This window comes from Bubalus bubalis, chromosome 5 (genome assembly GCF_019923935.1).
Source record: "Bubalus bubalis isolate 160015118507 breed Murrah chromosome 5, NDDB_SH_1, whole genome shotgun sequence".
NCBI lineage: Eukaryota > Metazoa > Chordata > Mammalia > Artiodactyla > Bovidae > Bubalus > Bubalus bubalis.
Window position 1 is genome coordinate 62,584,657 of NC_059161.1, and position 27,899 is coordinate 62,612,555.

General features: G+C 40.1%; 1 non-coding gene across 1 annotated transcript; it reads right to left on the reverse strand.

The window, feature by feature from the left end:
- Positions 1-6,768: 6,768 nt before the first annotated feature.
- LOC112585365 lies at positions 6,769-6,876 on the reverse strand. Its single transcript, XR_003109829.1, has one exon. It is a non-coding gene; the product is annotated as a U6 spliceosomal RNA (small nuclear RNA).
- Positions 6,877-27,899: the final 21,023 nt, after the last annotated feature.

A 27,899-nucleotide genomic window follows, 5' to 3' on the forward strand; every position in this document is an offset into this window, starting at 1 on the left:
TTAATTCAGTTTGCTCATCCATCATTCTAACGTAGCAATGCTTTAGTGATGTAGACTCTCCTCCATCTTCAGCTTATTTAATTGGTTTTCTCAGAGTCTTGCTTAGAATTTTTCCTTAGATAGCCAAACTTCATACATTTCATTCTCTGTGGGGTACCTTATGCATCTTTACTTCCATAACATTTAAAAATATAAACTATGCTCATTAATTTTTCTATTGATGTGCATGACTGTTCTGCCTGGGAACACTGCAGCTTGTCTCACTTGTGCAGAAAATATCTCTAAACAGTTGTCATCATTTCCTTTAGTGCTATAAGGGGAATTGTTTCTCTTCTTCAGTATTAAGTCTTTATGGAAGCTTGCTTTGAAATCAGGTTTTATCCATTTGTTTGGTTTTCAGCTAACTAAAACAACTGTACAACTAAGTTAACCTTTTCTGTCCTGTACTTAATTCTCCTTTTTGGGTTTTTTTTTTTTTTTTTTTTTAAATTAGGGCATGAAGCCTCCATACTATTTGCAGAATAAACCAGTACACTGTTCATATTTTTAATAAATATCCATTCCCCAAGTATTTATAGAGCACATATCTGTGTCAGGGCTTCCCTTCTGGCTCAGACAGTAAAGAATCTGCCTGCAATGAGGGAAACCTGGGTTCAATCCCTGGTTTGGGAAGATCCCCTGGAGGAGGGCATGGCAATGCACTCCAGTGTTCTTGTCTGGAAAATCCCCATGGACAGAGGAGCCTGGCGGGCTACAGTTCATGGGGTCACAAAGAGTCAGACATGACTGAGTGACTAAGCACCTATTTGTGTCAGGCAGTCTTCTAGGCTGGATACCACAGAAGTGCACAAAAATTCCTGCCTTCATAATTCATACATCTTAGGGGAGATAGAAAATGACTGGATGACTAAGCAAAATCCAGTTTATAGTACTGAGTGCTATAACTGCTTATGAAGAAAAAAAAAATGTAACGAATCATGATAAGAAATGTGTGTGTTTTAAGATTTTGCAGTTTTGGTAGGTGTCTAGGGAAGGTTTCAGTTGAGAGGTGGGGAGTGGGAGGTGAGTTATGTTGACATCCAGATGAAGACTATTTTAGGTGACAGGGACAGGAACTCAAATGCCCCAACCTGGTAATATGATCTGCCATGCGTGGGAAACCTGGGGAAGGCCATGGAAGGGCTGGGGAAGTTAGAGGGTGAGGTGAGAGAGATGGTGAGAGTTAGGTGGGGTGCTGCTGCTAAGTCGCTTCAGTCATGTCCGACTCTGTGCAACCCCATGGACTGCAGCCTACCAGGCTTCTCCGTCCATGGGATTCTCCAGGCAAGAACACTGGAGTGGGTTGCCATTTTCTTCTCCAGTTAGGTGGGGTAGGGCCTTGTAATGTGTTTGAAATTTCATGAAGTCTGTATTGTGAAGCCTTTCGCTAAGTGTGCACTTCAGTTCTCATGCCCCCAGGAACATTTCTGATGTGTTCTTTTTCTCACGGCTGCTGTTGTTAGTTGCTCAGTCCTGTCTGAATCTTTGCAACCCCATGGACTGCAGCCCACTGATGACTTCCTCCTAATGGGTTCTGTCTCCTTCCATCCCTCCATTCTCCTTCCCTCCTATTCTTTCTTTTTGCCACATGATATCCCTGTTTCTTCTTTCACAATTTATCCCAACAGAGTCTCTTATCCTCACTTATTAATAGAAACCTTTTCCTCCTGCCTATGAAGACCCCAGTATATTGATTTTTCTGAAAACATCGTATTTCTTCCTCATTCTCAGGTCACAAGAGAACATGGGCATTTGGGAAATATTTGCAGCAGAAATGACAAGCATGGGGCTTTTCTCTTATGTATTTCAGCCCAGCATCTGATTTCCTTATTGCAAACTTCAGACTTAAATTGGAGAAAGTAGGGAAAACCACTAGACCACTCAAATCCCTTACAATTATACAGTGGAAGTGACAAATAGATTTGAGGGATTAGATCTGATAGAGTGTCTGAAGATCTATGGATGGAGGTTTGTAACATTGTACAGGAGGCCTTGATCAAAACCATCCCCAAGAAAAGAAATGCAAAAAGGCCAAATGATTGTCTGAGGAGGGCTTACAAATAGCTGAGTAAAGAAGAGAAGTGAAAGACAAAGGAGAAAAGGAAAGATATATCCATCTGAATGCAGAGTTTCAAAGAATAGCAAGGAGAGATAAGAAAACCTTCCTAAGTGATCAATGCAAATAAATAGAGGAAAACAATAGAATGGGAAAAACTAGAGATCTCTTCAAGAAAATTAGAGATACCAAGGGAACATTTCATGGAGAGATGGACACAATAAAGGACAGAAATAGTATGGACCTAACAAAGCAGAAGACATTAAGAAGAGACGACAAGAATACACAGACCTATACAACAAAAGATCTTAATGACCCTGATAACCACTATGGTGTGATCACTCACCTAGAGCTAGACATCCTGGAGTGTGAAATTGAGGGGGCCTTAGGAAGCATCACAATGGACGAAGCTAGTGGAGGTGATGGAATTCCAGTTGAGCTAATTCAAATCCTAAAAGATGATGCTGTGAAAGTGCCACACTCAGTATGCCAGCAAATGTGGAAAACTTGGCAGCTTATGTGTCTTGATTTTCTACAAATATAAATTTATTAATAGTTATACCTTAAAAACAAGTGTACTACTTATTAAGCAGTATTTTTTTTTTACATCAAATTTTTTAAAATTAGAGGGTAATTATAATATTGTGATGACTTTTGTCACACATCAATATGAGTTGGTATTGATATCTATTTCTTATGAAGAATTTAGAGAAAACACCCATTAAAGTAGCCTGGAATACAATACGGCTGCCCAGAGTTGACTAGGGAGTGTGTATAGTCTGTTTTTCTTCATCAGTTCAGTTCAGTGTAAGTCTCGTGTCCGACTCTTTGTGACCCCATAGACTGCAGCATGCCAGACTTCCCTGTCCACCATCAACTCCTGGAGCTTGCTCAAACTCATGTCCTTTGAGTTACTGATGCCATCCAACCATCTCATCCTCTGTCATCCACTTCACCTCCTGCCTTCAATCTTTCCCAGCATCAGGGCCTTTGCTAAGGAGTTAATTCTTTGCATCAGGTGGCCAAAATATTGGAGTTTCAGCTTCAGGATCAGTCTTTCCAGTGAATATTCAGGACTGATTTCCTGTAGGATTGACTGGTTGGATCACCTTGCAGTCCAAGGGACTTTCACAAGTCTCCAACAACACAGTTCAAAAACATCAATTCTTCAGTGCTCAGCTTTGTTTATGGTCCAGCATAATCTTTTAGGATCTGAATTAGCTCAACTGGAATTTCATCATCTCCACTAGCTTTGTCCATAGTGATACTTCTAAGGCCCACTCCATTTCACACTCCAGGTTGTCTGGCTCTAGGTGAGTGATCACACCACTGCGATTATCTAGGTCATGAAGATTTCTTTGTATAGTTCTTTTGTGTATTCTTGCCACCTCTTCTTAATATCTTCTGCTTCTGTTAGGTCCATACCATTTCTGCCCTTTATTGTGCCCATCTTTGCATGAAATGTTCCCTTGGTATCTCTAATTTTCTTGAAGAGATCTCTAGTGTTTCCCTTTCTGTTGTTTTCCTCTATTTCTTTGCATTGATCACTAAGGAAGTCTTTCTTATCTCTCCTTGCTATCCTTTGGAACGTTGCATTCAGATGAATATATCTTTCCTTTCTTCCTTTGCCTTTAGCTTCTCTTCTCTCATCTGTTTGTAAGACCTCCTCAGAAAAACATTTTGCCTTTTTTCATTTCTTTTTCTTGGGGATGGTTTTTATCATGGCCTCCTGTACAATGTTATGAACCTCCATCCACAGTTCTTCATGCACTTTGTCTATCAGATCTAATCCTTTGAGTCTATTTGTCACTTCTACTGTATAATCATAAGGGATTTGATTTAGGTCATACCTGAATGGTCTAGTGGTTTTCCCTACTTTCTTCAATTTAAGTCTGAATTTGGCAATAAGGAGTTCATGATCTGAGCCATAGTCAGCTCCTGGCCTTGTTTTTTTTTTTTTTTTTGCTGACTTTATAGAGCTTCTCCATCTTTGGCTGCAATGAATATAATCAATCTGATTTCAGTATTGACCATCCAGTGATGTCCACGTGTAGAGCTGTCTCTAAGAAGATGTTTGTTGTGACCAGTGCATTCTCTTGGCAAAACTCTGTTAGCCTCTGCCCTGCTTCATTTTGTACTCCAAGGCCTAACTTGCCTGTTATTCCAGGTATCTCTTGACTTCCTACTTTTGTATTTCAGTCCCCTATGATGAAAAGAACATCATTTTTTGGTGTTGGGGCTTCCCCTGTGGCTCAGCTGGTGACTAATCCCCCTGCAATGTGGGAGACCTGGGTTCAGTCCCTGAGTTGGAAAGATTCCCTGGAGAAGGGAACGGGTTCTTACTTCAGTATTCTAGCCTGGAGAATTCCTTAAACTGTACAGTCCAAGGGGTCACAAAAGAGTCAGACATGACTGAGCAACTTTCACTTCACATTGGTATGAATTCTAGAAGGTCTCGTAGGTCCTCTTAGAACCGTTCAACCTCAGCTTCTTTAGCATTTGTGGTTGGGCATACACTTGGGTTACTGTGATGTGAATGGTTTTCCTTGGAAATGAACAGAGATTATTCTGTCATTTTTGAGATTGCACCCAAGTACTGCATTTTGGACTCTTTTGTTGACTATGAGGGCTACTCCATTTCTTCTAAGGGATTGTTGCCCGCAGTAGTAGATATAATGGTCATCTGAGTTAAATTCATGCATTCCAAACCATTGTAGTTCACTGATTCCTAAAATTTCAATGTTGACCCTTGCCATCTCCTGTTTGACCACTTCCGATTTACCTTAATTCATGGACCTAACATTCCAGGCTTTTATGCAATATTATTCTTTGCAGCATCAGACTTTACTTCTATTACCAGTCACATCCATAGCTGGGCATTGTTTTTACTTTGGCTCTGTCTCTTCTTTTTTTTCTGGAGTTACTTCTCCTCTCTTCCCAGTAGTATATTGGACACCAGCCAACTTAGGAGTTCATCTTTCAGTGTCATAATTTTTTTGCCTTTTCATACTGTTCATGGGGTTCTCAAGGCAAGAGTACTGAAGTGGTTGCCATTCCCTTCTCCAGTGGACCACATATTAGCTTCCAATATTTTTTCTTACAGTTCTGCAATTAGCCTTACTGGAGAAACATTTTATTTCACGTTCCTGATTTTTTTTTTTTTTAACTCTAGTTAAATTATATTGAATTCAATTGAATTGAATTGCTAGACTATGATACATGTTGCTGTCTTCCAGATTGTTTATATTAGCTTACATGTAACTCACAGTATATGGGAATGCCTGTTTACATGAGATTTTTTTTTTTTCCTATCACATAGTAAGTTTTATTCTTTTTTTTTTCCCATTTATTTATTTATTTAAATTTTATTTTATTTTTAAACTTAACATAATTGTATTAGTTTTGCCAAATATCAAAATGAATCCGCCACAGGTATACATGTGTACCCCATCCTGAACCCTCCTCCCTCCTCCCTCCCCATACCCTCCCTCTGGGTCGTCCCAGTGCACCAGCCCCAAGCATCCAGTATCGTGCATCGAACCTGGACTGGTGACTCGTTTCATACATGATATTTTACATGTTTCAATGCCATTCTCCCAAATCTTCCCACCCTCTCCCTCTCCCACAGAGTCCATAAGACTGTTCTATACATCAGTGTCTCTTTTGCTGTCTCGTACACAGAGTTATTGTTACCATCTTTCTAAATTCCATATATATGCGTTAGTATACTGTATTGGTGTTTTTCTTTCTGGCTTACTTCACTCTGTATAATAGGCTCCAGTTTCATCCACCTCATTAGAACTGATTCAAATGTATTCTTTTTAATGGCTGAGTAATACTCCATTGTGTATATGTACCACTGCTTTCTTATCCATTCATCTGCTGATGGACATCTGGGTTGCTTCCATGTCCTGGCTATTATAAACAGTGCTGCGATGAACATTGGGGTACATGTGTCTCTTTCCCTTCTGGTTTCCTCAGTGTGTATGCCCAGCAGTGGGATTGCTGGATCATAAGGCAGTTCTATTTCCAGTTTTTTAAGGACTCTCCACACTGTTCTCCATAGTGGCTGGACTAGTTTTCATTCCCACCAACAGTGTAAGAGGGTTCCCTTTTCTCCACACCCTCTCCAGCATTTATTACTTGTAGACTTTTGGATCGCAGCCATTCTGACTGGTGTGAAATGGTACCTCATAGTGGTTTTGATTTGCATTTCTCTGATAATGAGTGATGTTGAGCATCTTTTCATGTGTTTGTTAGCCATCTGTATGTCTTCTTTGGAGACATGTCTATTTAGTTCTTTGGCCCATTTTTTGATTGGGTCATTTATTTTTCTGGAATTGAGCTGTAGGAGTTGCTTGTATATTCTCGAGATTAGTTGTCAGTTGCTTCATTTGCTATTATCTTCTCCCATTCTGAAGGCTGTCTTTTCACCTTGCTAATAGTTTCCTTTGATGTGCAGAAGCTTTTAAGGTTAATTAGGTCCCATTTGTTTATTTTTGCTTTTATTTCCAATATTCTGGGAGGTGGGTCATAGAGGATCCTGCTGTGATGTATGTCAGAGAGTGTTTTGCCTATGTTCTCCTCTAGGAGTTTTATAGTTTCTGGTCTTACGTTTAGATCTTTAATCCAAATTTTGAGTTTTTTTTTGTGCATGGTGTTAGAAAGTGTTCAAAAATATGGAACACTTCACGAATTTGCGTGTCATCCTTGTGCAGGGGCCATGCTAATCTTCTCTGTATCGTTCCAGTTTTTAGTATATGTGCTGCCGAAGTGAGCACTACATGAGATCTTAATGTTACAGAGTTTTACTGTAATTTTGTTTTTATTTTATTTTTTACTTTTCCAAACTATAGGCATAACAAGCTATAGTATTATTTTGTATTTCCTGAAATAATAATTAAACTTTTAAAAGTGGTTCTAGGTTTAGTTTCCTTCTTTTTTGAACTGCTCCTTTTCATTGATTACGGTGTTTTTTTCTTATTTACTTTTTAAAAGAGATCCCTCTACATTAAAATTGGTAACTCTTTGTCATATAGGTTGTACGTGGTTTTCCTAGTTTGCTGTAAACTTACCTTTGTATCTCTTCATGATGATTCTCGGCATGCAAACACTTTTAAAGCCAGTTAATGGGTTTACTTTCACATATGTGCTTAGGAAGATTATTTTATACCTGAAACCAGATAAACCTTCACTATATTTTATATTGAATTATTTAATATTTAAATATCTACCATATTTGACAGTGAATATAGGTATACAATGAAAATTATGGACTGTTTTGTTTTTTCAGAATGATCCAAACTGCCTCTTTTCCTATAATCTGTTGTTCTTCACAGACTTGAAGTTTATTTTGTGTAATACATGTACCAAATACTTTTTCAGGTTTACACAGTCTCACCCTCATTTTCCATTTATTTATTTGCATTGCTTATTTAATTTAACTTTCTTCATTTGATTCTTGGCTGAGTTTATTTTTCCCTCTCCAAGATCATGTTGCATTATGCTTTTGGCTTTTGCATAGGGAAATCCTTTTCTCCTACCTCCCACCCTCCCCAACACCACTTCACCTTTCTCCCTTCATCCCTAAATTACAGAGGGTTGTTCGCTGTCTCTTTCTGAATTTTGAACAGACCTTGACTTTCTACCATGGCAATCTAATGAAGACTTTTGCATTCAATGTGACTTTTGTTATTTCAACTTAAAGCTCTTCCTTTTCTCCCTAAAGACCTTCCTTTTCCCGCTCAAATGTCATAAGATGCTTTTTCTTAAATTTATTTGTCTCAACCACATCCCTTTTGGTCTTTGCTTTTACCTCTGAAGCTTTCTTGTGGCTTCTCAATCTTGGATTGTGTTTTGCCTTGCAGTGTTTCGGTGATTACCTCCGCCCTCTTTTCTCTGTCTGTGCCGTGGGGGTCATCGTCACTATATTTGAGTTAATGCATTGAGTCCCCTCTCAGGGTCTCTTAGGCAGGCACAGCTTTCTGCCTCATCCACGTTACACATCCTGTGTTCACTTCTAACTCTGCATGCATTATATTTTCTTGAACGCGGCCTTCATTGTAACCAAGCTTTCTCCTTTTGCACTGTACAAGTGCTTTATTTTTCTCTGCAGACAATGGATTCCCTTTGTATCTCGCTTACTTTTGTTTAAGTCTTTTAATTTATCCCAAGGTCATCTTTAATCTCTTCTCCGCATCTTGGCTACTTCACTTGATCTCAATGTCTACCCTGTCTGTGTCAATAATATTCTGTTCCTTTGTTCCAGGTAGTTCACCAGATTTAAGACACTTAGTGTTTGTCTCTTCAGGTAAGCCTGCTTTTATTCTTTGACACTCTTGAGAGATGTGGCTGTTTTTTTCCTTTATACAATTGTCCTTATTTTCTATCCTACCCTTCAATAGATGATTTATTTTCGTCTTTGCTTTCTTTTTCTTTCTATTTAGTTTCTCTCTGTATTGTGAACTCTTGTATTTCCCATCTCAATTTCTTTTTATTCTGAGTCTCTTGTCACCTTCTTATCTGAGAAACATTACATTGCGTCTTAATCCTTCACATGTTGTTGCAGCCAAGTTAAATCATCTTTGCTCTCAACGGATGGTTCACTTTTCCTTTTAAAAATCACAGTAGATAGTTTTTTTTTTTTTTTTTTTTTCTACTCATTTTTAAGAGTGATGGTTCATCTGATCTTTTTTTTGTACCTCGTGTCTTTTTAGTTTGCTTAAGTTTAGCATCAGGCATCTGTTCCCTTTGTACTTTTCACTGATTTATGGATTCTGTGTTTCTTTTAAATGTTTGCAATGTATTGGTCTTCTAATTGATTCAGAGTATATGGTTTTCTTACTCCTTAAATACTAAATTGCTTTAGTGATTAAAAAGCAATCTATTCATTAAATACTTAAGCATAGTAACTTACCAGTGTGCCAGAGACTAAGAGGGATACAAGGGAAGTGTTAGAGGACACTCAGTCTAGACCGAATCAACTAGTGAAAACTTTAGGAGCAGTAAGAATTTGAGCACATCTAAAGAATTTGTAGGTTTGGGATAAGGTAAGAGGAAGGGCCAATGCCAGGTACTACAGTCTTTCTTTTATAGTTTAGAACAATTCACAGTTTTGGAGAAAAGCTAAACTAAGGTGATTAAACAACCATCAGATGCTAACAATCAGGAGAATGTTAAGTCCATTTGTTTTTTCAGTGAGAAGATTAGGAAAAAATAAAACTGAACTGAAAAATGACCTCATTTAACCACTCAATGCCTTGCTGTGATCTGTCCCAGCAAATGGTTAGAGAGCTATACTTTTTTTTTTCTCTTTTTCTTAGATTTTTTTTTTTTTTTTTTGGTGTGGACCATTTTTAAAGTCTTTTTTTGAATTTGTTACAATATTGCTTTTGTTTTATGTTTTGGTTTTTTGGCCCTGAGGTATACGGGATCTTAGGTCTCTGACCAGGGATCAAATCCACACCCTGTGTGTTGGAAGGCAAAGTTTTAACCACTGGATCACCCGGAAAATCCCTTTTATCACTTTTTTCCTTAATTTATAAATTGTTATTGTCATGTTTCCACTTTTAATCTATTATGTTTAATTCATCATCCACTATTTTGTAAATCAATGAACAAATAATGTACACCAATAAAATGTGTACATTAGCAGAGATGAAAAGGACAGCTTTTAGGGAGTTTGCAGACTCTTGTGCAAGCCAATAATTTAAATTTTGAGTCGATAAAGGATATGCAGTGAAATGATGACTATATGCAGAATCTCTCAAGCTGTATGAATTCAGAAAATACAAAAATTAGTGATGATGGAATTAGTCAAAAAAGTCATTAGGTAGGTCCCAAAATACAACTGGGCCTTGAGGGAGGGATGCATAAGTAGAAGAGAGGAAGAAAACATTCTAAGGAAAACTTTCTAAGTATCTAAAGTATCTATCAGTATCTAAAGATAATTACATGTCTTGGCATGTGAAGTCAGTGGTTTGTATGACATGTATATCCATCCCATTTGTTCATTTATTAAACTATCAAATATTGAGCATGTATCATATGCCAGGTATTCTTTTAGACTCTGAGGTATGGTGGTGAACAGGACAGACAAAATCTTTGCGCAAATATGTTTTGATGCTTGGGGCTAACAACTCAAAGGAAAATCTAGTTAAGAAAAGGGCTGGTAGTGGGGACTTCAATTAATAATAATGGACTCCCCTTGTGGCTCAGCTGGTAAAGAATCTGCCTGTAATGTGGGAGACCTGGGTTCAATCCCTGGGTTGGGAAGATCCTCTGGAGAAGGGAAAGGCTTCTGGCCTTTCCAGTATTCTGGCCTGAAGAATTCACAAAGAGTCAGACACGACTGAGTCACTTGCACTTTCACTTTCATAGTTAATAGTATTGTATTGCATATTTGAAAGTTACTATATGCAGAGTACATCATGAGAAACGCTGGGCTGAAAGAAGCACAAGCTGGAATCAAGATTGCCAGGAGAAATATCAATAACCTCAGATATGCAGATGACAGCATCCTTTTGGCAGAAAGTGAAGAGGAACTAAAAAGCCTCTTGATGAAAGTGAAAGAGGAGAGTGAAAAAGTTGGCTTAAAGCTCAACATTCAGAAAAGTAAGATCATGGTATTTGGTCCCATCACTTCATGGCAAATAGATGGGGAAACAGTGGAAACAGTGTCAGGCTTTATTTTTTTGGGCTCCAAAATCACTGCAGATGATGATTGCAGCCATGAAATTAAAAAATTCTTACTCCTTGGAAGGAAAGTTATGACCAACCTAGATAGCATATTCAAAAGCAGAGACATTACTTTGCTAACAAAGGTCCGTTTTGTCAAGGCTATGGTTTTTCCAGTGGTCATGTATGGATGTGAGAGTTGGACTGTGAAGAAAGTTGAGTGCTGAAGAATTGATGCTTTTGAACTGTGGTGTTGGAGAAGACTCTTGAGAGTCCCTTGGACTGCAAGGAGATCAAACCAGTCCATTCTGAAGGAGATCAGTCCTGGTTGCTCATTGGAAGGACTGATGCTAAAGGATTGAAACTCCAGTACTTTGGCCACCTCATGTGAAGAGTTGACTCATTGGAAAAGACTCTGATGCTGGGTGGGATTGGGGGCAGAAGGAGAAGGGGACGACAGAGGATGAGATGGCTGGATGGCATCACCGACTCGATGGACGTGAGTCTGAGTGAACTCCGGGAGTTGGTGATGGACAGGGAGGTTGGCATGCTGCGATTCATGGGGTCACAAAGAGTCGGACACGACTGAGTGACTGAACTGAACTGAACTTAAGAGAGTAAATCTTAAAAGATCTCATCACAAGAGAAGAAATTTTAACTGTGTATGAAGATGGTGTTGACTAAGTTTATTGTGGTGATCATTTTGTAATATATACACATAGCAAATTAATACGTTGCATACTTGAAACTAATATAATGTTATATGTCATATCTCAATTAAATAAAATTTTCATATCCCAAAGCCAACACTGTTGGCTGGTTCCCTTCTCTCCACACCCTCTCCAGTAAATATTATTATTATTTGGCTTTGTAGTGAATCATGTGTTATCTTAGTTCCCTGACCAGGGATGGAACCTGCACCCTCTGCATTGGAAGCATGGAGTCTTAACCACTGAACAGCCAGGGAAGTCTCCCAAAATTTATTATTTGTGGTCTTTTTAACTTTGTCCATTCTGCCTTGTGTGAGGTGATACCTTGTTGTAGTTTTGATTTACATTTCTCTAATGATTAATGATATTAAAAGTCTCTTCACTTGCCTATTGGCCATCTGTAAGGACATGAGATTCCTGAGTCAGAGCCAAAGGACTTAATTGTGGCTGAGAAGGCCACTTGAAGTTCATGTCTGTGTCTGTTCTCCTCGCTCACCCCCCAACCCCATACTCTTTGGTAGGTGGTGAATGGTGGGCCTAGATGTGTGCTGCACACAGTGAGTTTGCTTGACAGATATGGGTCTCTGAGCTTAGGAAACCTCAATCTTTTAATGTGGACCATAAGCGAGATTGCCTAAGCTTGCTCAGGAGACATTATCTTTTATGTGTGTGTTTAGTTACTCTGTTGTGTTTAATTCTTTGTGACCCTTTGGACTATGGCCCACCAGACTCCTCTATCCATGGGATTTTTTTCAGTGGGTTGCAACTGGAACTCACTGGAGTGGGTTGCCATTTCGTCCTCTAGAGGATCTTCCAGATCTAGGGATCGATCCCGCGTCTCCTGCACTGAAGGCAGATTCTTTACCCACTGAGCCATCAGGGTTGCTGGGCAACAAATAATCTGTCCTCTGTCTGCAGAAAGTCTTTATCTTCCAAGAAGATAACTAACATGTTCAAAAACCTTTGAGAAGGGATTTCAGAACAGAAGGCTGTCTGTGCCTCTGCTCTCATGATATGCAACAATGTGAGGAATCCCTGGAATTTGTCACCCATCAAAGGGAGAGATAAAAATAATTACAAACCAAAACTAATGTATATTTGACATATGTTTTGAGCTCTACATTGTACCAAGTATTATTTCTCTCATTTACTAATCAAAACCACTCTTCTAGGTAAGTTTCCTTCTTGTCTACATTTTACAGATAAAAGTAGATAGTAACAAACTTGCCCAGCATCTCACAGTTCAGCTCAGTTTAGTTGCTCAGCCGTGTCTGACTCTTTGCGACTCCATGAATTGCAGCATGGCAGGTCTCCCTGTCCATCACCAACTCCCGGAGTTCACTCAAACTCATGTCCATCGAGTTGGTGATGCCATCCAGCCATCTCATCCTCTGTCGTCCCCTTCTCTTCCTGCCCCGAATCCTTCCCAGCATCAGGGTCTTTTCCAATGAGTCAACTCTTCACATGAGGTTAGCAAATGGCAAAGTCATGATTTGAACTTAGACCTGACTTTTGAGTCCTACTGTGTCCTGATTCACAGTTAAGTAAAAAAAGCATAAAACATGTTCATTGGCAGCAGTCACATGGCAGGGCTTTGTGACCTCACTGAGTGTCATTTTAGTGGAGCCATAGGGGCAGAGTCCAGCTTGGGATAAGTTGTAGAATGATTGGGAAGAGTATAAATGAGATATGGTGAACATAAACAACTTATTTCATGCATTTGATTATGAAGAGAGGGTGAGAACAAAAGAATCAAGAAAGAACTTTTTTGTCTTTTTTTAATTTGGAGAGTTTTTTTTTTTTTTTTTTTTTGCCTGCTTGTGGAAAAAAAGGAAAAAAATAGCATGGAGTGCAAGAGAGGGCAGTTAACAAGAAAAAGGAAGAAACACCAAAGAAAGAGAGTTCAGTGCACTGCTGGGGAGATAGGAAAGCCACCTCCTCTATTTCAGCAGGAAGATTTTGTCACTGTGCTGGGGTTGAAGCCATTCCTCGCTGATGGCTTCTCTTTGATCTGTGAGGTAGAAGGGGAGATGATCTGCTGAGTTTAAAATGCAGGGGACTGTAGAAAGTGGCCTGACTTTTGAGAATCAAGCAGTATTTTGTGAAGGAAGGGTGAGAGACTCCCCATTGAGAGACAAAGAGTATAATGTGAGTTTCACTAGCAGGACTTGAGTGCTGTTCAGCTGAGATGGACAAGCTAGGCTGCTGGGTTTATCAAGGTAGAGATTTGCCAGGAGGAGCAGAGGGGAAAGGAGGGTGTTGGAAAAAGTGTGGTTGATGTGATGGGCCATGACCTCTACGCTGGAGAGGAAAAGAAGTGAAGGCCGTGGGATGCTGGTACATAAGGAGAAAGCATCAGGGTGGCCCATGGACTTCAAATCCTGAGAAGATCAACCCTGTGTGGTGAGGTGATTGAGTGAGCATGCTGGAATAAGTAGGAAGTGGGGGTCCTGTTTTTTCACAATGGAGTTATGTTTCATTTTGTCATCAAAACCCGTAACCTCTGCCTCTTTACATCATGTCCAGAATCTTCTGATCATACTCAGGAGAGCTTAGGAATGAAGCCCCTGAACCTTCCTCTTTCACCGAACAGATGTTGACAGTGGGCAGCACCTACCGCAGGCACAAAGTACTTTGTGAGGTTGCCAGGAAGCAAAAGGCAGCTGGGATGGAGCGCCTAAATTATAGAAAGTTCTCTGTCAGAAGAAACAAGGTTTCCAGGCAAAGCAAGTGTGTGTGCTCAGAGAGTACTGAAATCCTAGTGTAGGGTGACTGTGGAGCACGCCTGGGCTGATGCCAGGGCTCGGCTAGCACAGACGAAGCTGGAATGAGCCTGGGCGTGCCGATCTGTCTTCAGGATCTGATTTCATTTCCTTCCAGGCTATACTCAGAAGTGAAATTACTGGGTCATATGGTAGTTCTATTTTTAATCTTTTGAGAAACTTAAATTTCCACACTGTACTCCCTAGTGGCTGAACCAGTTTATATCCCTGAAACAGTGCTTGGGCTTTACGGGTGGCGTTAGTGGTAAAGAAGCCACCTGCCAACGCAGGAGATGCAAGAGATGTGGGCTTGATCCCTGGGTCAGGAAGATCCCCTGGAGAAGGAAATGGCAACCCACTCTAGTATTGTTGCCTATTGTATCCCATGGACAGAGGAGCCTGATGGGCTATAGTCCATGGGGTCGCAAAGAGCAGGACACAGCTGAGCACATACACAACAGTGCATGAGGGTTCCTTTTTCTCCACACCATTGCCAGTTCTTGTTATTTCTTGTCTTTTGGAAAATAGCCACCCTAACAGAGAAGGCAATGGCAAGCCACTCCAGTACTCTTGCCCAGAAAATCCCATGGATGGAGGAGCCTGGTAGGCTGCAGTCCATGGGGTTGCTACGAGTTGGACGTGACTGAGCGACTTCACTTTAACTTTTCACTTTCACACAATGGAGAAGGCAACGGCAACCCACTCCAGTGTTCTTGCCTGGAGAATCCCAGGGATGGCAGAGCCTGGTGGGCTGCCGTCTATGGGGTCGCACAGAGTCGGACACGACTGAAGCGACTTAGCAGCAGCAGCAGCAACGGGTGTGAGGTGATAGCTCATTGGGTGAATGTGGTCAAAGGGTACAATCTTCCAGTTATAAAATCAGTAAGATGAATAAGTTCTCGGGGTGTAATATATACCCTAGTGGCTATAGTTAACCCCACTGTTGTGGATATTTGAAAGCTGCTAAGAGTAGATCTTAAAAGTTCTCAACACATACACACACACATTGTGACTATGTGAGGTAGTGGATGGGTTAACCTCACTGAGGTAATAATTTTGCAATTTATGCAGCAAATCATTATGTTGTACACCTTAAACTTGTACAGTGTTATATTTCAGCTTGGTGAAGCAGAGAAAAAAGTGAAGCCCACCTGGTCTCAGGATTGGCATTAGATACAAATGGATAAATAGGTAAAGTTTTGATGGAAGTGGGGTTTGTTTGTATTTGCCTTTTACCCTCCTTTTCCCACTTCTTTCCAGTTTTTGATAACCTTTCTCTAGATAGATACCCAGAGCACACTTACCCCAACTTTAGGGCTGTATTACTTTTAAGCTATAACTCAACTGGAAGATATTTTTCAGGTTTTATCTGTAACATTTGATTATATGGTGAAACCTTCCTCTTAAAATTTGCTCTTTCCTTGTAGTTTTTTGTTGTTGGTGTTGTTGGCTTAGTATGCTCTTCAATGATAAAGATGATGGTAAAGATAGTTTAACATTTTAGCTTCAGTGGCATATAGTTGATTTATGATGTTAGTATGAAGTTACAGCAAAGTGATTCAATTATATATATACCCATTCTTTTTCAGATTCTTTTCTCATATAGTTATCACAGAAAATTGAATAGAGCTCCCTCTGCTATATAGTAGGTCCTTGTTTCTTATCTATTTTATATGTAGTAGTGTGTGTATATTAATCCCAAGCTCCTGATTTATCCCTCCCCCCAACATTTTCCCTTTGGTAACCATAGAGACATCACTTTGCTGACAAAGGTCCATATAGTCAAAGCTATGCTTTTTCCAATAGTCATGTACACATATGAAGTTGGACTGTAAAGACGCTGAGCACCAAAAAATTGATGCTTCTGAACTATGGTGCTGGAGAAGATTCTCAAGAGTCCTATGAACAGTAAAAAGATCAAACTAGTCAATCCTAAATGAAATCAGCTCTGAATATTCATTGGAAGGGCTGGTACTGAAGGTGAAGCTCTAATATTTGGCCACCTGATGCAAAGAGATGACTCATTGGAAAAGACCCTGATGCTGGGAAAAACTGAAGGCAGGAGGAGAAGGGGACGACAGAGGATGACATGGTTGGAAGGCATCACCACTCAATGGACGTGAGTTTGAGCAAACTCTGGGAGATAGTGAAGGATGGGCAAGCTTGCTGTGCTGCAGTTCCTGAGATCGTAAAGAGTCCAACATGACTTTTAGTAACTAAACAATAACCATAATCGATTTTGATATCCGTAAGTCTGTTTCTGTTTTGTAAATAAGTTCACTTGTATCATTTAAAAAATTAGATTCCACATATGAGTGATATCATATAATATTTGTCTTTTTCTGTCTGACTTAGTATGTTAGCCTCTGGGTCCATCAGTGTTGCTTCAAATGACATTGTTTCATTCTTTTTTTAAGGCTGAGCATGCTGCAGTCCATGGAGTCACAAAGAGTCAGACACGACTGAGTGACTAAACTGAACTGACTATTTCATTGCATATATTAACTGCATCCTCTTTATCCATTTATCTGTCAATGGACATTTAGGTTGCTTCTATGTCTTAGCTATTGTACATAGTGCTGCAATGAACATTGGATTCATGTGCCATTTTAGATTATGGTTTTCTCTAGATATAGGCCCACGAGAGAGTTGGTTGGATCATATGGTGGTTTTATTTTTAGTTTTTTAAGAAACCTCCATACCATTCTCCATAGTGGTTATACCAGTTTATAATCCCACTACCAGTGTAGGGGAGTTCCCTGTTCTTCATACCTTCTTCAGCATTTAGTGCTTGTAGACTTTTGGATGATGTCCATCTTGCCTGGTCAGAGGTGATACCTCATTGTTTTGATTTGCATTTCTCTGATAGTTAATGATGCTGAGCATCTTTTCATGTGCTTTTTGGCCATCTGTATGTCTTCTTTGGAGAAATGTCTATTTTGAACTTCTGCCACTTTTTGATTGGGTTGTTTGCTTTTTGATATTGAGCTACATGAGCTGTTTGTCTATTTTGTAATAGAGTCTTCTTATAATGACACTATTATAATGACAAATGTAGTGTCTTCTGATAATGAATAGGGTTGTAATTTCTGTCATTTGATGTAGTTCTCCATTTCAAATGGTACTTTTTTTCAATCTTCCTAATGTACGTTTTCTTTCTCCATTCATCTCATAAGTGCTGATGAGCTCCAAGTCTTGAACACTGATCACCATTATAGGAGACATTGCTGGTTGCTTACCCATATCTATTGCATTTCCCATATGCTGGTGAAATGTTCATTTTTCCTTTTTTCTTTAGCAGCAAAACCTATTTAAACTGAGTTTGTTGGTTAATAGCTTAAAAATGGCTTGTTTTAGCCTCTCTTGCCCTGGGATGTGATCATGTGACTAGGGTGACCAACCATGTCACATGGGGCATAGCTTTCTCTTTAGAGTGTGGGCATGCTCCCTTTCTCTTCCTGCCTGATGAGATTATTGGAGCTCCAGCCACCATCTTGGAGCTTGGGTTGACCTTGAGGAAACAGAAACTAGGGCCTCGAGTCCCTGATGATGGTGTGAAGTCACCCCAGTAATACACTACTATCATTCTTCTGAAATTTTTTTCTTTTTGCCTAATCCCAGGGGTCAAACCCAATCCCAGAGGTTAGGTCTTCCTTCCCTTCCCACTTGCAAAGTGGAAGGGTAACATCTTCCACTCGAATGACATAAAATAGCACTTGATCTTACATGGAGCGCCAGATCCTTGTGTATAGCTCTATTAGACAGCTCTACTTAAATACTCCACGTGCCAAAGCAAAACTCAATGTCTCTGTGTGAAAGCACATTCCTTTTCTTGTTATGTAGACTGATCTTCAAGGTATATAAGACAAGAGTCTGCTAGTCATTTTTGCGTTTCTCTTTTCTTTATAACTCTTATCCAATTGATAACTGGTCTTTCTTCATTATATATCAAAAATCTGACCTTTCTACTCTACCTGAATGTGTGTTGGTTTATTTCTTTATGTCTCTCCTGGGTCATTAAATCATCTGAAACACTTCCAAAGTACTATACTGTTATTAACAGTGACCAGAATTACCTTTATAGAATGCAACTTGGGCCGTATCTCACCCTGTGTATTTGGCAAATCTAATACAGTTATGTAAAGTTTAAAAATAAAATAAAATTAAAAAAAAAAAAAAAAATATAAAATACAAAAAAAAAAAAAAAAAAAAACCCTTGCTATTGTCCTCAGAGAATAATATCAAATTAACAGGTCTGTAGTGTGTTTCAGAACTGGCCAGCTCTCTCTCTGCCACATCCTCTTGTGCCAATCCATCCCATGAATAGTAGTGTTTTCTTATAATGAACAGACACGTTGGTCTAAATATGTCAGACACTCCCTCACTTCAGGGCTGTTGCACATGTAGCTTCTTCCTCTTGGAATATCCTTCTCCCAACTGTGATTGAATGTTAGTCAAGGGTTCCTACAGCTGCTGGGCTCATGATGCTTTTAATGATTCGGTAGGTTTTTTATAGTGCCTGTCAGTATTGATGCATATTTATGTCCTAACAACTCAGTAGCCATTTAAAAAAAGTCATATGCTTATGTTGGAAGAAAGGTAATATTTTACAGTTCTTTTTAAACATTTTTATTTGAGTATAGTTGCTTTACAATGGTGTGTTTCTGCTGTACCATAAAGTAAATCAGCCATATGTATATATGTGTGTATATAAATATACCCCCTCACTTTTTGAATTTCCTTCCCATTTAGGTCACCACAGAGCATTGAGTAGAGTTCCCTGTGCGGTACAGTAGGTTCTCTTTTGTTATCTATTTTATACACAGTAGTGTATTTTACATTTCTTTATTCACCACAGCTACTTATTTTTTATTTTAATTGGAGGAGAGGGTGTGATGAATTGAGAGATAGCATTGAAATACATGCATTACCATGTGTAAAGTAGCTAGCTAAAGGGAAGTTGCTGATGACCTGTGTGAGTGGGATGATGCGGGGGAGAGGCTCAAGAGGGAGGGGATACATGTCTACTTATGGCTGATTCACGTTGTGCAGCAGAAACCAAAACAACATTGTGAAGCAATTATTCACCACAGTTACTTATCAGGGGGATGTGTGCTTCTGTTGGGTACCTCCCTTCTCAATCCTTTGATTAGATCAGATCTGGCCACCCTCCTTTGTCTTTCCATGTGGACATTTTCACACTCTTAGCTTTTCTACTGAGAAATCACAGGTCTACCAACATACATCTTCAAAAAGAATGCGCCGTTCTTAAACCTAATGTTAAAACTGTGAATAACCCTGAGGTAGTATTTCACATTCTGTCTGACACTGCCGCATTTCCTTGGAATTTTAAAAATATCTCAGGTTTCTCCAGTGAGTTTGCTTCAGTGCCCGGAGTGCCTTGGCACATAGTTTGGAAACCGTGATGCTAAGAGCCTGGCATTGGAAACTACTGTGATAATCCATTCTTTTATTTAAAAAGGTAGTGCTCTGTTCAAGACATGGTAACCAGTAAGTCACTGTGAGCTAAGAGCCTGTAAGTCTAACATTCTTATCTTTGACTTCACTGTGAGTCTAAGAATTTCTGCATAAAGTGGTATTTGAGTTGACAGGATGGACTGTATATATCAAATTAGTGAGGAAGTCTAAAATTACAACCAAACAGCAGGGCACTCTCACTTACCTTTCTATTGCGATGCAAGGGGCACTGAAGGGCATCCCCACCTTGCCCCCCACATGAGAAACATTCTGCAGCTGCTTGGGGTGCTGACTGCTGGTTCCTGGGACTTGCATGTGGTCCAAATGAGCTGCCTTGCAAAAGGTTATATCCTCTCCCTTGGGGCAACACCCACATCCAGTGACTGCTGAGTGCACCCATACAAGGGCTCAGGTCCCTTGCCTAAATTGGGCACATCTCTGAGGAGCCATGGCTGCTCCTAGACTCCCCAAAGAATTGGTTTGGACTTCTGTCCTCCTCTGTCTAATCCTCCTTCCCCCCGTCCACTCAGAGGTCTGGGTACCAGCTGTGTTCCTCAGTAAACTCACTGCATACGAATCTCCATCTCAAGAGTGGAGCCGGAGATAGTAACCTGACCTGCCGGGAAGGTGATCATATACAATGCCTTTGAATCAAAATATTATTTTTACTTGTGAGTGTACCCTTCGGCAGTAGAATGAATTTCTTACTTTTTTGGACTCATGCTGTTCTATTAATGCCATTATACTATATTACATACAGACTCTTAGGAAAAATAGATTGAGCATGTCTTATTTCCCCAATAAATTTTCAGTTTTTTCCTTTATATTATGAGGAGGGGGAGAGTGAGGAAGGGAAGGACTGACTTAGTATCTCACATTCTTCCCTTTCCATTAAAAATCAACATGTATTCTGAGATATGGGAACATTTTGTACTACTGAAAATGATGGTCCACACATTTAGTACCTATAATATTTTAGCATTAAAAATAATAAATGTAAAGTTCTTGTTTTCTGTGAACAAATAATCTTCAATATATGTTACTGCATGCAAGAACAGGTGTAAATAAGAGTTTAACATGGAAGGTTTTCCCCCCTTTTTAGTGCCTCTCTAAAGACATGAACACTCCCCTGTAATTCAACTGGTAAAGAACTCGCCTGCCAATGCAGGAGACTCAAGACACATGGGGTCGATCCCTGGGTTGGGAAGATCCTCTGGAGAAGGAAATGGCAACCCACTCCAGTATTCTTGTCTGGAAAATCCCATGGACAGAGGAGGCAGGCAGGCTACAGTGCATGGGGTCCCAAAGAGTCTGACACGACAGCGTGCAAGCACACACACACACACACACACACGAAACACAGTGACTTTTTGTATTTGTGCAACTCAGGGTCCTCTTAGAAGCTGAATAAGGTAAATTTAGTATTTTTTGTAGATTTATTTTTAAAATATTAAATAGTGGTATAGTCAGAACAAGGCCTTTCACAGTGTTACAGTAGAAAAGTGTCAGTGGTACACACTGTGGAGAAAGGCAGAGGGTTGGAACCCATGAAGCCTCAGAATGGAGTTATTCTGGCCTAGGAACATCAGCGGTTAGTGGAGCATCTTCTGGGGATACTGGCAGGATCTCATGGAATTCTGGAATAAGATCTGGGCATGCGTGACATAGCATTAACACAGGGAGTTCATGCTCTTCTGTGAATCTTCCATTTCTGGATGGATGTGTTTTGTGAGCAGAATGGTAATGAGATTTCTGGATCCACAAAATTTACTATTGAACTGTATCACTGTTATTTATCTTTAGAGCTATCATAGGAGAAGTTAAAGAAGTTGCTTGATTCATTCTTTCAAAGCTAAAGTCACTTTAAAGAAAAATTGACACTATTTCAGTGTCATCTACATTTGAGTCCATTTTAGAATGACCACCTACAAGATAGGAATTGAAAGAGCTGTTAGGAAAAAAATTAAGTTCATGATTCATGTTTGCCAAAAGATGGTGCTCATGTATCTGTTAAGACCGTTTAGGCAGCAGTGAAGCTGAAAAACAACATCCTTTCCAAGAATTGGAAGGCATGACTCCTAAGGCTGTGGCATAACAACAATATACTTGCATTTTTCCATATTGCATTTGAAATGTAAACAACTTAGGAGATAGGCTTTCCTGCAAATGTACTGTTAAATAGCAGCCGCCCACAAGACAGTTAACATACCAAATTAAAGCACTTTCAAAGATACAGGATTCTGCAAACATTTTACTGTCTTTCCAACAACAAAGCTGGAATGAAGGCATGAGAATGTCAAAAAAGGAAATAGTAAAACAATATATCAAAGGCATATGTGCTAGTCTGATGCTCAGAATTTCATTGTTTTGCCATATAAGATGAATATGGGCTTTCTGTGTCTGCATTACACGTGTCATTTAGCATCTCCAGTAACCATCATTATGCATCTGCTGTGTATCTGGTGTGCATTCAGGATTTCACTTCATTCTCAAAAAGTTTTAAGACATAGGTATTACTCTCATCAAATCCATCTTACAGACAGTTGAAGCTAGTTTAAAGACGCAAATACTGGGAACCAATATTTGAACCCATACCAGCTTCCCAGGTAGCTCCATGGTAAAGAATCTGGCTGCAATGCAGGAGACCTGGGTTTGAGCCCTGGGTCGCCAAGATTCCCTGGAGAAGGAAATGGCAACCCACTCCAGTATTCTTTCCTGGGAAATCCCATGAACAGAGGACCCTGGCAGGCTACAGTCCATGGGGTTACAGAGTGTCAGACAGGACTGAGCGACTAAACAACAACAGCTAATTTCAAAACTCATACTCTTAACCACTAGGCTCTACAGCTCTGTAAAGATTTTACTTAAAATTTGAATCCCAGGTTAGTGTTAGTCACTCAGTTATGTACAACTCTTTGAGACCCCATGGACTGTAGCCCACCAGGCTCCTCTGTGCATGGAATCCTCCAGGCAAGTATATTGGAGTGGGTTGCCATTTACTTCTCCAGGGGATCTTCCTGAGGCTGAGATTGAACTCCAGTCTCCTGCATTGTGGGTGGATTCTTTCCCATATGAGCTACCAGGGAAGCCTGAATCCCAGGTTAAGAATATACTGATTGTACATCCCTTGTTTACTGTTACTCTTATGGGTAGCCAATTATTTTTCATGAATATTTGAAAGTAGTAGGTGTATCTGTTCTAGAGTCCTGCATCTTTGGACAGAATATGCCACGATGCCAACAAGTGCTTTCACCTAAGACAAGTTTCTCTTTCTGGAAAGTAACTGCAGGAGTGCTTACTTTAAGGAGTGTTGTGAGATATAAAAGTAATTCACACACAGAGCTTACATTCAGTACACACTCAGTTTATGAGAGCAATTATTTTCAAAAAATGCCTAATAAAACGTGATTTCATTCTACACACAAGCTCTAAATCATCTGCGTGAAAAGAAATTCTTATGAAGAAAATTACTAAGGCAAACATTCCATCCTTTGAGTAAACTTAGAACATATATTTCAACCATAGGTCTGCTCCACTCTAAAACATTAGTTAAACATGTAGTTTCAGAATTATCCATTTGGGGATTAAGTTGCGGCAGATAGATGGGGAAACAGTGTCAGACTTTATTTTTTGGGGGGCTCCAAAATCACTGCAGATGATGATTGCAGCCATGAAATTAAAAGACACTTACTCCTTGGAAGGAAAGTTATGACCAACCTAGACAGCATATTCAAAAGCAGAGATATTACTTTGCCAACAAAGGTCTGTCTAGTCAAGGTTATGGTTTTTCCAGTGGTCATGTATGGATGTGCGAGTTGGACTATAAAGAAAGCTGAGCACCGAAGAATTGATGCTTTTGAACTGTGGTGTTGGAGAAGACTCTTGAGAGTCCCTTGGACTACAAGGAGATCCAACCAGCCCATCCTAAAGGAGATTAGTCCTGGGTGTTCATTGGAGGGACTGATGCTGAGGCTGAAACTCCAGTACTTTGGCCACCTCATGCGAAGAGTTGACTCACTGGAAAAGACTCTGATGCTGGGAGGGATTGGGGGCAGGAGGAAAAGGGGACGACAGAGGATGAGATGGCTGGATGGCATCACCAACTTGATGGACTTGAATTTGGGTGAACTCTGGGAGTTGGTGATGGACAGGGAGGCCTGGCATGCTGTGATTCATGGGGTCGCAAAGAGTCAGACACAACTGAGTGACTGAACTGAACTAAACTGAAGAGATTCATAAAATGATACATGTTGAAGTTGTAGTTTGTTTTCATGCATTCATAATATGATACAATTGATGTGTTCTATAAATTACATAAAGTGAGATGAAAATTAGGATGATTATTCTAAATCATCAAATTCTAGTACTTTCAGTAGTGAATCAAGTTGATGTGAAATGTTATTTTATCTGTTTCTTTTACCTATAAAGTTCTAGACTAGTTTATTTGCTGGGGAGAAACTCAGTGATGAATCAGAACTAAATCAAAATATTACTGAATTTAAATTATCTTGGAAATAATGAATGTACCACAGATGTATTAAGTGAGGACTATATATACATTTGGGCCTTTCAGGTGGCTCTAATGGTAAAGAATCTGCCTGCTAGTGCAGGAGATACAAGAGACTCAGGTTCAATCCCTGGGTGGGAAAGATCCCTTGGAGGAGGGCAGGGCAACCTGCTCCAGTATTCTTGCCTGGAGAATCCCCATGGACAGAGGAGCCTGGCAGGCTACAGTCCATAGGGCCTCAAAGAGTCAGACTTGACTGAAGCGACTGAGCACTCACATATACAATTAAGGTATTCAGGTTTGTTTGTATATTTTGTGTTTTGACTTAATATAAACCCACATACGTATTCCCAAATACCTCATTATGGCTATTTTAATTGTGACTTTTTTTAACTGAAATTCTTTTCTATAATTTAAAATTTGAGAGTTCCCCAAAGTCATAACATAAATGTATGTTTAAAAAATCCTCAGTCCCTTGGTGAATTTACTTTAACACATCACCTCCTGCATTTCATTACATGGATTAGTCTCTAAAAATGGAGAACAGCTGGCCTTCGCCTGCTGTGTAACCTCCTCCCATATTCTTCTCCAGGCTAAATAACCCCCAATTCCCTTAGCCTCTCATCCTAAATCCTATTTTCTAACATTTAAATCACTCTGCTGATCAACCTGGCCCTCTTCAAATTTACTCACCTCTCCGTTATGCTAAGCAGTCATAATTCATTAACCAGTCCTCAATCAGTAATAAAGCAGCTGCCACTCACTGTGATGCCTGCTGGATAAGAAGTGGCCTGTTCAGAACAGTCACTGACACATAAAATGGAGTTGTTTCCAACTACTCTTTGGACTCATGCATTTGTTTATATTCATACCTATCAAATTACAGGTTTATGTAGTATGCACTGGGAGCCAGGCCTGCTTCTCTCATTAAGGAGACTTATACTGGTGTCTGCAGTGTTCCTGGCTGTGCTGGTGATACAGAGTGAATAATACAGACCTGTCCACCTGGTGCTCATATTCTCATGAGGGAGTCAAGTTCAGTTCAGTTTAGTCACTCAGTGGTGTCCAACTCTTTTAGTCACTCAGTGGTGGCCAACTCTTTGCAACCACATGGACTGCAGCATGCCAAGCTTCCCTGTCCCTCACCATCTCCTGGAGTTTGCTCAAACTCATGTCCATTGAGTCCGTGATGCCATCCAACCATCTCACCCTCTGTTATCCCTTTCTCCTCCTGCCCTCAATCTTTCCCAGCATCAGGGTCTTTTCCAGTGAGTTGATTCTTCCCATCAGGTGGTTAAAGTATTGGAGCTTCAGCTTCAGCATCAGTTCTTCCAATGAATATCCTGGGCTGATTTCCTTTAGGATTAAATAGACTAGAGTTATTACGAAAAAGAAAATAAAGTATGAACACTGAGAAGAAAAAATAAAGCACTTATGAAATAGAAGGATGTTTAGGCACAGGGCACAATAAGTAAGAAGTGTGGTTATTTCTTCACTTTATTGCCTGAGAGCTAAAAGTCTGAAGCTCTAATAGTATAATAATAATGATGCTGATAAAAGCAGATGTTCATTGGGTGCTCATAGACAATCACCCGTTATATAGGCCATTGTATATGAATTGTTTCATTGATTTATCTGAGTCCAGGCTCGTACTTCTCACTGCAAAACAGGTCAATGAAATGGGAGATGAGCTACTGGGGCAAAGAATAGCGACTCTATTCAGAAAGCTAGCAGACCTAGAAGATGATGGACTTGTGCCCCAAAGAATTTTCATGCTTGAATTAGAATTAAATTTAGTATAAATTAAAATTGTTTTATACTAAAGAGGAAGGGAGTAAAGTTAAGCAGTTCCTGGTTTCAGTCATCCTCTGGAGGAGATATGTTACTTTCTTCCTCCCTGTAGTCCTTCACAGGTGGGCCTGGTCAGGATGTTTCCTGGGAGTTAAACAAAGGTTTTTTAGCTTAATGCCCATTACCTGGCAGCCAGGGTTTCTAGAGATGAGCCATTATGTATAATTTAATCTTATAGGCAACATCCCTCTAGTGAGTAACTTGTAATAGAATACAAAAGATTCTTCCCTATTACATCATTACAAAAACTTCACAAAGCAGATACAATTATTAGTCCCATTTCCTAGTGATAAAACTAGGGAAGAGTTTGAGTAACTTATCCAGCCATTACATAGCAAGGCCTGGAATCAGAATGAAGTCTTTATGAGTCTACAGCTTAAATTTTTAACCCTCATATGGTGCCGTTGGTATAAGTATGGGAAAATAAATTCTCTGCTTTTTCTGTAGCTTTGTCCTCCTAAGATAAGACGACTCTTTCCAGAAGGCTATTTCATGACTATCTTTTATTCTCAAGTATTCCCTTGGGGGAGAATCTCACACTATCACCCTACTCGAAGTAGCTTTGTAAGATAGTCCTTCCAACTTGGACATTATTCTTGAGGTTTTAAAAAATTACTCATTTTTATTTATTTGACTGTTCTGGGTCTTAGTTGCAGCATGCGAACTCTTAATTGTAGCATGTGGGATCCAGTTCCCTGACCAGGGATTGAGCCTGGGCCTCCTATATTGGGAGTGTGGAGTCTTAGCCCCTGGACCACGGGGGACATCCCCTCCTTGAGGTTATTAAACAAGATTTTCTAGTTAGGGCATTAAATCGGCTCAACCAATGCAATTTTTCTCTCTCATAGGGTCAGTTGATATGGGCAATCTGACTGGATGGTCTGCCCTTAAACTAGCTGCTTCAGGGACCACTGTGGTGGAGTCATTACACCAGGGTGACTCAGGATCAGTCACACAGGGCTTAAGACCTCAAGTATGATGAGGTCTTTTCTCTACTCAGGGCATATGAATCCCAGCAAACAGACTCCAGCGCTCTGGAGAATTTGCATCTGGGTTGTCCAGGCTCCTAGCTAGACGCCCCTGCCATGCACCTGCCACCCCAACACAAATAATTAAATTCTCCACAGGTAGGAATTTTGAATTTTTCTTAATTTAGGAGACTGTAGTCTTAACTATATGATCCAGTTAATTTGTTTATAATACCTGTGTCTGGAACAAAGCTGGTGTGTAGAAATAAAAGAAGGTAGTTTATCATCTTGGCGATTGATGACTGTATTTAAGCCACAGATGATGGCAGGATTAATGTCAAGGTCAAGGTTTCTTACAGTCCCCTGCTCCCTGGTGCCCCATGAAAGGTATGGCGTCACTCACATTCCACTCTTGCTTCTCTTCTGTTTGTCGTCTTTACTGAAGGTCCGCTCCAGTGTTCTTGCCTGAAAAATCCCATGGACAGAGGAGCCTTGTGGGCTACAGTCCATGGGGTCGTGGAGAGTCAGGACTCTTTGAGCAGCTGAGCTCGTGTGCGCATGCGCGCACGCACACAACCCACTGAATGGCCGCCCTCCCCACACCACTGTTTCTGTAGTCTTCACGCCCGCATCCATTCCTGTTTGTTCCTACCACGGGACCTCATCCACACTTTCCTGTGTTCATGGCAACACATGAGCTTCCTGGGGAAGGAGGACTGGTGCTTCTCTTTTACAGAAAGCTGGTGCTTTCTCTGTCTTTCAGTGCAGACTTTCCCCTCTGGCTCTGCTCGAGTCCTATGCTTGTTCTCACTGGCAATGCCCTTCTTTGGGCATTTTGCCTTTATAAATTGG